Here is a 10,465-nt window from a genome sequence, read left to right as displayed (position 1 = left end):
GACTCCCTTTTCAGTCCAGGTGGAGAGCAGGTTGGTGTGATTGACGCCTTTTAACATCTTGGGGGGGCGCAGGTGGGGATATTGGGTGGTTGCTGCTGTTATTTTGATTCTGCATCTTGTGGTTTTATGTTCTGATTTTATTCCGTGAACCGACCCGAGAGCCCTGCAGGTATCGAGCGGTCTAGCGTCTTCGCAGACACAATTTCCGGCGTCTGCGTCTGCACAGGCGCAATTTTCAGCATCTGAGCATGCGCAGACGCAATTTCTGGGTTTAGCGCAGCGCACAGGGACCTGCCAAGCGGGTGGCTCAGTTTGGGGCGGCCCGTGGGCGACTTGTGGCCCAAGGACCTTAGGTTGCATACCCCTGGCCTTAACAGTGAGTCCGTAAGTGACTGTGGAGGCCAATTCTGGACCCACACGTCCTTCCACAGTGGGGACATTGGTTTCCGGGTGAGAGTTGATCACAGTGTGGATTTGGCAAGCGTGGCTTCCTCTTCGCACGTTTCTCCCTTGCGCCCTGAGTTCGAGCATCAGCAGGATAGAACGTCGCCAGTAAAGCGTAAAGAACACAGAAAAATTAACCAATTGCCGGAGGAACAATTAGAATCAAGGAAACACTGTGTGGATCTACACATAGGGGGGAAAACGCTATAAATAAGTCAGAAATTCAATTGTTAGAACCAAAGGGGGAAAAACACAATGGAAAATTGCTTAGATTTTCCTTGGCTCTCACCAGCGCCATCTGGTGCCCCATGTTTAGAATGCATAATGCAGTTTTTTAACTAATGAGTCAGATGTCACAGGAAAACCCATATTATACGATTAACAAATCGAGGCGGCGTTTATAATCTATAAAACAATATTAACATCGTAAGCTAATAGCAATAAAAAACTCAGCCCTGTTCCTACGCAGACTCCACACCCCATGACTCACAATCTTTCCACCGCGTTAAGTTGGTGTATGCCTGCCGTTTAAAGCTCATTTCTCGCCTGGCCCCAAAGATGCCGGGAACTGTAGTTTGCTGTGGGTGCTAGGCGCTGTAGCTCTGTGCAAACTGCCATTTCCGGGATTCTTGGAGGCCTTAGATTCTAAGCGTATCATCCTTCCTTGCAGAAGACCCCCGATCTGAGTTCAAAGGATCTCCCTGAGCGCCTGGGCGGATTACAAGCCGCTCAGCCAATGGGAGTTGTGATTCCTATAAATTGGATAAGAAAAAATGGTTTTGCTTTTGAAAAATCTAAGTTGGAGATGGAGTTGTTGGATATTAAAGGTAAAAAATTATCTAAAATGTATAAGTTATTGCTGGAGTGGCATACAAAAGATGAACAAGTTAAATCTGTGATGATAGACTGGGCAAGAGATGTAGGCTATAATATAATGTTTGAGGATTGGGAAAGATTGTGGAAGAAAGGGATCAAGTTCACCGCATGTACTTTGCTAAAGGAAAACATAATGAAAATGATGTACAGACGGAATTTGACCCCTGTAAAATTAGCAAAGATATATCATAACTGTGATAATCTATGTTGGAAATGTAAAGAAAAGGAAGGAACCTTTTATCAGATGTGGTGGACCTGTCCCAAGGTGAAAGACTTCTGGGAAAAGATTTATAATGAATTGGAAAAAATGTTGAAATATACATTTATAAAGAAACCAGAGGCCTTTCTTCTTGGAATAACAGGCTTGGAATTGCCCAAGAAAGATGTTAAATTATTTTTGTATGCTACAACCACTGCTCAAATTTTACTAGCCAAAAAGTGGAAAACGCAAGAATTACCAACGGTGGAAGAATGGCAGATGAAGATGGATTTTTCGGAGCTGGCCGACCTGACCGGAAGAGTCCGTGACCAGAAGGAGGAGGAGTATCAGGAAGATTGGATTAAATTTAATGATTATTTAGTTAAAAATGTTAAGTTAAATTAATTGGAAATAGCTTGTAGATACTTAATTGGCTTAGGATTTTACTCAAGTTAAGTGATGAATTAATATGTTTAATTTCAAAAGGAAAAGATCTAAGGATGTTAATGTTCAAGTTAAACTTTATAAGAACTGTGATTTGGAAAACCGTTCAAAGGACATGCAATGAAATTCAACCAAGGGGAAGTGAGGAGGTCACTTAACAATGTTAATAAGTGTAATTTTTTAATAAGGTTATGAATTATGATTGTTTGTTTGTTTTATGTGTTTGTTTGTTTATAATTTTGTTATAACCAATAAAAAAAAGGTTGGGGGGGAATGGGAGTTGTGATTCCTGCAGGGGTTGGGATAGATGACCCCTGGGTCCCATTCTATGCTTCTCTGAATTGATGAGCTTTAATGAATTGCTCCAAGCAGAGTAATATCCCAGAGTCACTTTCCCCCTCCCTCCCTCCCTCCTGGCAACTGGGGGGGGACAATGGGGAGGGGACTCCATTATTTGTGTCACAATGCTGAGCTGGGGGGGGGCAGCTGGTCCCCCAGACCTGTGCTGGTTGCTCACAGGGCCTTAAAGGAAAGGGGGAAATATGGCAGGACACAGCTCTGCAGCCCTCCAGCCACAGATTCCCCAGGACACGAGGTGAGGGGAGGAATCGGGGCGGGTGAAACATAGCGTCCAGGGGAATTGCAGGGGGTCAGAATGGATGACCTTGGGGGTCCCCTCCGGGTGATTTTTGGCAAGCCACCCTCAGCCTCCAACCCCTCCTCTGCTGATGGGGCACAATACAGCTTGCAAGGTTGTATCATCATCATCATTTTAATTATTATGTTTGTGGAAGTGGGTAATTGGTCCATTTCTGTTTTCACTGTGGATTTTGTGTTTTTTATCTTGCCTTTTATTTTTTGTGAACCGGCCTGAGATTTATGCACCAATTTTATAAGTGATAATAACAGCAATAATTTATAAGTGATAATAACAGCAATAATTTACCGTATTTTTTGGTGTATAAGACTAGGATTTTTTTTTTTACTCTAAAATAATGTTTAAAAAATGGGGGTCGTGTTATACACGGATAGTATCTCCCCCCATTTTCTTAAATTTGAGTCCCCCAAAATAGGGGTAGCCCTATACACGGAGGCGTGTTATACATGGAAAAATATGGTATATGCACATTGGACTTGGCCCAGAAGCAGATCTCATCCCTTTGCACGTTTATCTCTTAATGAAAACAGGGATGATGATGATGATGATGATGATGATGATGATGATGGGAACTGCGAATGATAGGAACATAGCAGAGGGTAAATTCTATTGAACTCAATGGGACTTATTTCTGAGTAGATAGTGTGAGGCTCCCTTGAACATAAAGGAATCCACACTCCATGCTTTTCATATATATATATATATATATATATATATATATATATATATATATAGTTTTTACACATATTTCCAGACATAACACCCCGTTTTTAAACAACATAACAAACCTTTGGCTATCCTAGGCTAAGACCTCCATCAGCCTCGACGGATGGTTTTCTAACCTCCTTTCTAAGGTTGCATTTTGTTATTATAGTTATTGCTATTAAATCCATATCCTAAATAAACAACTTCTTCATCCTCTTTCCACACTCCATGCTTTTCCTAAAGGATCTCCGTGTTTTTTTGCACCAGAGACTTTTAATTATTCTCTGAGAAAAAGGAAAAGCGGGACAATCAGAAATGGAGACAGCTTCTGTAATTCCAGGAAAATCGGGACGCTGGGAGGGTCTGCAGATCTCTGAGTGTGGATGTTGTTGTTATTTATTAAATTTGATTTTTTTAAAATGATATTTATTAAGGTTTCAAAGAAAAGAATTAGAAAAGAAAGAAGAAAGACAAAAGTAAAAATAAAATACAAAATACAAAAAAGATAAAAAACACTTTAAAAAATACATCAATCTTTCCATACCTTACATTCATTTCCTTGCTTCCCTGACCTCCTCACACCTCCCTTTTTTGTATTCCAATTCAGTTAGTTAATTCAGCAATTTCTTTCCCTCTTTGTTTTTATCTTAGTCCTTTAACATAATATATGATAACTTTGGATTCTCGCCTGTTAACAATCCATTTTTACGTACACCTTTATAGCATTGCTGCTTAAACCACTTAACTTCATTCCGACATCATTCTAACATTCATTAATTTTGCAATATTTCTGTAAATAGTCTTTAAATTTCTTCCAATCTTCTTCCACCGACTCTTCTCCCTGGTCTCGGATTCTGCCAGTCATTTCCGCCAATTCCATGTAGTCCATCACCTTCATCTGCCCTGGCTATTTATTAAATTTGCATCCTGCAGACCCAACTATTTATTAAATTTGCATCCTGCAGACCCAACTGGGCTTCTGCCTTGAGGCCAAGGGAAGCCCCACAGAGAGGCTCTGGCAGTAGTCCAGCCCACCAAAAAGTCGCTCCCTCCGGCCCATTCAGGACTAGGGATTCTATTCCGACAAGGGCAAAAATGTATATTTTCCTTTAGGATGCTGCTTGACTGCCCAGAGTGTCTGGGGAAACCCAGCCAGATAGGCAGGCTGTAAAAAATAAAATTATGGTGCTGATTATTAAGTCTCGATGAGGGCGGCAGTGCAAAACACCGCTATATACAGCGCTTTTTTCCTTTTAAAAAAATGTTTAGAGGTACTCTCCTTTTGACTCTAGAAAAACCACCATTTTATAGTTCAAATCGGGGAAAGGAAATACCGCAAAGATTCACAAAATGTTTAGGGGTACGCGCATCCCTGCGTCCCCCCAGGAAAAAAACACACTGCCAAGATAGATAGATAGATAGATAGATAGATAGATGTAAAGCCATAGTGGGCTTTTTTAAAGAAATAAAAATTGGGGTTGGTTTTTTTCTGGGGGGGGGAGACTGTGGAGAGCGGTTGCCACGGCAACGGGGCCTTGCGGCCGAGGCCAAGCCTGCCTCGAGGTTCTTTTGCCCCCGGGGGATTGTGGGTAATTGGTTGCCGGCGAGGCAAGGGAGGGGAAGGGGCTGTAATGGGGAATTAACGCGATGGTTTTTATATATTTACGAAAGCATACGAAATATTTTATATATTTTATTTTATATATTTTATTTTATATATTTTATATATTTACGAAAGCATTACGAAATCTACGAAAGCATATATAAATTAATATATATATTTATGTATATCCCAGCAGGAGGTTTTATATGAAAAAAAAGCAGATTGGCGATGGAGGCCCCGGGGGATTGTGGGTAATCCTGGTAGGGGCAGAGGGATCAGGGTTCGAATTCCCCCATTGAGGGGCCGTGAAGCCGCCTGGGTGACGCCTCTCTCTGCCTGGCCCGCCTCGCACGGCTGTTGTGGGGCTTCAGGAATAATTATTATTATTATTATTATTATTATTATTATTATTATTATTATTATTATTATTATTATTATTAATACCCCGCCCTCCCCAGCCAAGGCGGCTAACAACCAATAATAAAAACAAGTTGAATGAATACAACTTAAAAACAAGAAAGGGGGGGGGACCAGGTACCTGCCACCTGGAGCTCCTCGGAATAAGAGAAAAATTGGGGTGTCAGTGCCATCGATCCGTCAGTCCATCATTCACCCCCAAGTGACTGGCACCCCAATTGAACAGAAGAAATCCGACAGATGCAGTCCCCCCCCTATAATCTCCTCTGCATTTTAATGATGGGAGAGGGGGACACATCTGCATTTCTTAAAAGAGACCCCCTTTTCCCTCCTCACAAAGTGTAGTAGTCATCATAATAATAATAACAATAATAATTTTATTATTTATACCCTACCCATAATAACCTCACCTTTCTCTCTCTCTCTCTGTCAGCTGCACCATAAGCCCTGCATCTCTTCAGTGATTACCATATATATATATAAATACAGATCTATCTATTTGTGGAGGAGACAATATTTCAGGAAAAGGTGAGCAGATTTTTCTGTATTGGTTTAAAAACATTTATAGGTTTGCCCTTCATCAAACTGGACTGCAGTTACTACTGGCCATTTAAAATGTGTCCACATTTAAAAAGGACCCCAAAAAATTCTGATTTTTTAAAATAGCAAGTTGAACAGTTGCAAGCTAAGCCACGCAAAAGGCTGGGGTGAATCTTATTTTTATATATTTTTGCCTGGGATAGCCATATTGGGACTGCTCTTTGATTCCACAGCTGGAAAAGCTCCCTTGGCCAGCCTGCCATTATTATTATTATTATTATTATTATTATTATTATTATTATTATTAGTGGTAACTGCTTTATTTTGCCCAGCGTAACTCAAAAGCGACTTACAACCAAAAATTCCCACATGCATACATTAAAACCCACCCACTTCTAAAAAGCCATAGATAGTTAAAAGTTAAATGCCTGGTTAAAAAGGAATGTTTCTATTTATTTAATTTTATTTATTAGATTTCTATACTGCCCTCCATCTAAAGATCTCGGGGCAGTTCACCAGATTTGCCTGGCGCCTAAAGATATGTAATGAATGTGCCACAAACAGGGAGCCACCACGGAGAAGGCCCCGCTGTCCTCTTGTACCCCTCCAGACACAAAGAAGAGCCCCAGATGAGGGTCTCTGGGGCCGGGGCGCTTCATATGGGGGGAGGCAGTCCTGGCGCCAAGGATCAGCCCCAAACAGCAAATAACTCCGCAATGGGGTTGAATCCACTTATTGAACCCTGTCTCCTTGTGCATCCATATCCACACACAGGTATGCTGGCCCTGTCACAGCGACCACATAATACCCATTCCTGCTTTTGTAAAAAAATCAATATTTTAGTATGGCGGCCCCTGTACTCTGGAACTCCCCGCCTCTTGAGACCAGGAATACACCTTTACGGCCCTAAAAATACTCATTTAGACAAGCCTGTCCTGATATTTCGGAAGCTGGTGCGAGTTTCCATCGCTTTTTATTTTTTCAAATTTTTCAAATTGATTTTCCAGATTTTTCACACCAAAAAAAGAAGAAAAAAAACATGACAAAACACACAACAAAGACATTAAACTAAACACATAAGAAAATTATTACTTCAAATACCTAAATCTCTTAACATTGGTAACTGACTTCCTCAAATCCCCTCTATCTGAATTTCATTATATCACCTGTATAGCAGTTCTCCAATTTCCATTGCTTTTTAGCCTATCGCTATTTTAACTTTTCAAAAGTCTTCCCTAGTTTGTCCAGTCTTCTTATTGATAATTTTATGGTTTTATCCTTTTTTCGTAAACCACTTCGGGGAGTTTTTATTCCCCAGTGCGTAATTTTTAGGAAATCCATAAACAATTCCATAAATACCATAAAGACAGCTAACGATTTAACAGTAACGGGCATTACGAGAGCAACAGTTTAAAATGAAAGCGTCACTTGATGCTACGGTCAGATATTTAAAAACATTAAGCAAGAAGGCTGAAATGGCCGTAATTTATAAAAATGTATATATATTTCTCCCTTTTAGATGACATTTGAAGGGAGCCCTGTTTAGGGAAGCTTTCAATGTTTAATAGATTATTTTAATATTCTGTTGGAAGCCGCCCAGAGTGGCTGGGGAAACCCAACCAGGTGGGCGGGGTATAAATAAATTATTATTATTATTATTATTACAGTATTATTATTATTATATTTTTCTGTCTCTCTCCCATCTTCGTGTGCAGACTAATAAACTCTCCTTCCTTGGAGGCTTTTAAGCAGAGGTCAGATGGCTATCTATCCCAGATGCTTTAGTTGAGATTCCTGCATATTGCAGCGGGTTGGGCTGGATGACCCCTGGGGGTCCCTTCGAACTCTACATTTCCCTGACTCCATGCTTCCCTGAAACGCCCTGCATGTCTAAATCAGGTCCGCTAGATGGCACCGCAGCTGCCCTTCAGCATGCCCACCCACCCTCACTCCATATCTGGGCTCCTTGCAACCCTCTCCCTGAGACACGCCAGGAAACCTCACCCTGGTGACCTTTGCCTGACGGAGATTCCCAGACCCTGTTTGGAGGCCGTGCCAAGGTCAGAGAAATCCGCGCGCACACAGAGTCCCGATTCCCAGCTGCCCGTTGGTCTGGGGTCCCAGGAAGCTCATCGTCCACCAGGGCAACTCTGGAACACAGATCCACCCCCCGGGCAGGCTAGGAAGACTATTCATTCATTTCGGAAAAGGCTTGGTTGCAAAAGAAAAAAAAAAAGGGGGGGGGGAGAAATAACAGCACCCAAACCCTCAAAGCAGTTTACAGAAGAGTTAAATTTACCAGTAGGAGAAACTCGCAGAAGTAATGTCTATAGACTTTCAAAAGTGGACCAAAAACAGATTAGAGCTTCTCTTGGCTTTCTAAACATCTGGGTTAGTCTAAAACAATTTGGTTTTCTTCTGCAAACCGCCCTGGGATCTCGTGATGGAAGGGAGGCGTCTAAATTTCGTAGCTAAATTAAAAAACGATTTTAGCAGGCGCTGGAAAGAGGACGGGGAAGGCGCCTGCCCCGTCTCAAAAGGTGGGGAGTTCCGAAGGGCAGACGGGTTCTTTCAAACGTGGACTGGGTGTAGCAGGATGGCGATATTTCCGACATATTTATTCTGGTTATTCTTGAAATATCTACGAAAAACCTGCCCTCCTCTTAGAACTGGGTCCTGGCTCCTGGTTCCTGACCACCCCTTGGTTTTCTTTTCCTTAAGCCGCGCTTCTCGAACCCTCCACTCTCGTCCATCGGAGCTTCTGTGCCTTTCGCCTGGTGAGTCCCCAGCCCTTACCAGATCCCCCCTTCTCCCCCTGGATCCGAAGAAGGGATCCCCCCACCCCAAGCCAGGCCTGTGAAAGGTGAGCGGCAGCTAAAATTTCACCTCGTCCTTTAAGCCGCTGCTTGGAATGGACCCTTTGACCTTTAGCAGCCTCTAAATTTAGGCCAAGACTTTAGAGGGAGCTGGGCTAAGGGAGCGTCTGCAAGTGGCGGGCACAAAATGTACCCTCAAGCACCCCATGGGGGAGCGGAGCTCTGGAGGCTGGAGCCCCCCGCCTCTCGGAGGCAGTGGGGCTCAGGGGTTAGAGCAACCGGGCAGCCTCCAGATTCATAGACTTGGAAGGGACACTGGTGGCCATCTAGTCCAACCCCCTGCAATGCAGGAATCTCAACCCCGCATCCATGTTGAAACCAGACTGGGTCTGCTGGGCTTTGCATGTTGTGGACTACAAGTCCTATCTCTGGAGGGCACAAGATTCGCGAAGGCTGGGCTTGGGCAGCAATCAGGGAAACCCCATTCTTTCCCTGCCTCAATTCCCCCTCCGTTGAAACGGAAAGGGGTGCAAATGATTTATGCTTCCGTTTAGACGTAAGTTTGGCCGTAGGAAGAAAGCCCTCAGTGGTTGGCAGAAAAGATGGAGCAGCCAAGTCAAAACCAGGATAGAGTAAAACAAACCAAAGCGCCCTGCAAATTAATCAAACTGGCTTTTTTTGGGCTGAACAGGAGGGCGGAGGAACTGCGAGCCACTGCGATCCTCGTTGCTGCTCAGAGATCTGGCGAAAAGCGAGGGGCAGCTGATTCGGGATGGAGGACAGTGATGTGAACAGCGATTCGGAGGAGTGCACCATCAACACCGTGCAGTTCTCCTCCAGGACGAGCGAGGGAGGCCGCCGACAGGTCTTCAGCAGGGTCTTCCACCAGTGCAACCAGTGCGACCAGTGCACGGGAAAGGCGGAAAGGTCGATCATGGGAGGAGAAGGAGGGCGAGCAGGACAAGGAGGAAGAGAAGGAGGAGGAGGTGAGCTGGAGAGGTGGAAGGAAGCCCCAGGTCATCTAGTCCAACCCCCTGAATGGCAGGATTGAAACAAGGGGTGCTTTGAGTCCAGCCTTCCAGATAAGCCCCAAAGTGTGTGTGGAGGGGAGGGTGCTCATATTGTTTGTTGTGGAATTTCCTGTTCAGAACTGGGTCTGTTATTACTCTTCTCCCTTATCAAATTCATATGCTGCCCTTCCTCCAAGGATCACAGGGGGGTCTGTAGTATGAAAGCACAAAATATACATCCCATAATAAGGAACAAAGCAGTAGCACCCTTCTCGTGTAAAAGGCCACAGATGGGAGAAGAGGAACGTTTTTGCCTGGCGCCTCAAGTATGTATAATGAAGGCACCAGGCAGACCTCCCTGGGGAGAGCACAAATGGGGAGCCACTGCAGAGAAGGCCCTGTTCTCATGAAAAGGGCCTCAGCAGATGATCTCAGTGGGTTCATATGGGGAGAGGCGGTCCTTGAGGTATTGCGGTCCTGAGCAGGCATGGCCAAACTTGGCCCTCCAGCTGTTTTGGGACTACAGCTCCCATCCTCCCTAGCTAACAGGACTAGCAGTCAGGGATGACGGGAGTTGTAGTCCCAGAAGCAGCTGGAGGGCCAAGTTTGGCCATGCCTGGTTTAAGGGTTCAAAACCAGCACTTTGAAGGGGGAGCCAGTGCCGTGGGGCCAGTAATCTAACCTGGACATTACCAGAGCACAGGCAGAAGTGAGGCTGCCCCTGTCCAGTTAGGGGCACAGCTGGGCCACCAG

The 10,465-nt window shown here is 44.0% G+C and overlaps 1 long non-coding RNA gene across 1 annotated transcript; it reads left to right on the top strand.

Annotated features, from left to right (window-relative positions):
- Window positions 1-2,426: 2,426 nt before the first annotated feature.
- LOC308571658 lies at window positions 2,427-9,711 on the top strand. The gene is made up of 4 exons (XR_014001571.1): window positions 2,427-2,558; window positions 5,780-5,874; window positions 8,608-8,663; window positions 9,394-9,711. It is a non-coding gene; the product is annotated as an uncharacterized lncRNA (long non-coding RNA).
- The last annotated feature ends 754 nt before the right edge of the window (window positions 9,712-10,465 follow it).

Source organism: Podarcis bocagei (genome assembly GCF_964188305.1).
Source record: "Podarcis bocagei genome assembly, chromosome: 13".
Lineage (NCBI taxonomy): Eukaryota > Metazoa > Chordata > Lepidosauria > Squamata > Lacertidae > Podarcis > Podarcis bocagei.
The sequence above is the reverse complement of the archived record's forward strand: the minus strand, read 5'-3'. Positions and strand labels throughout refer to the sequence as shown.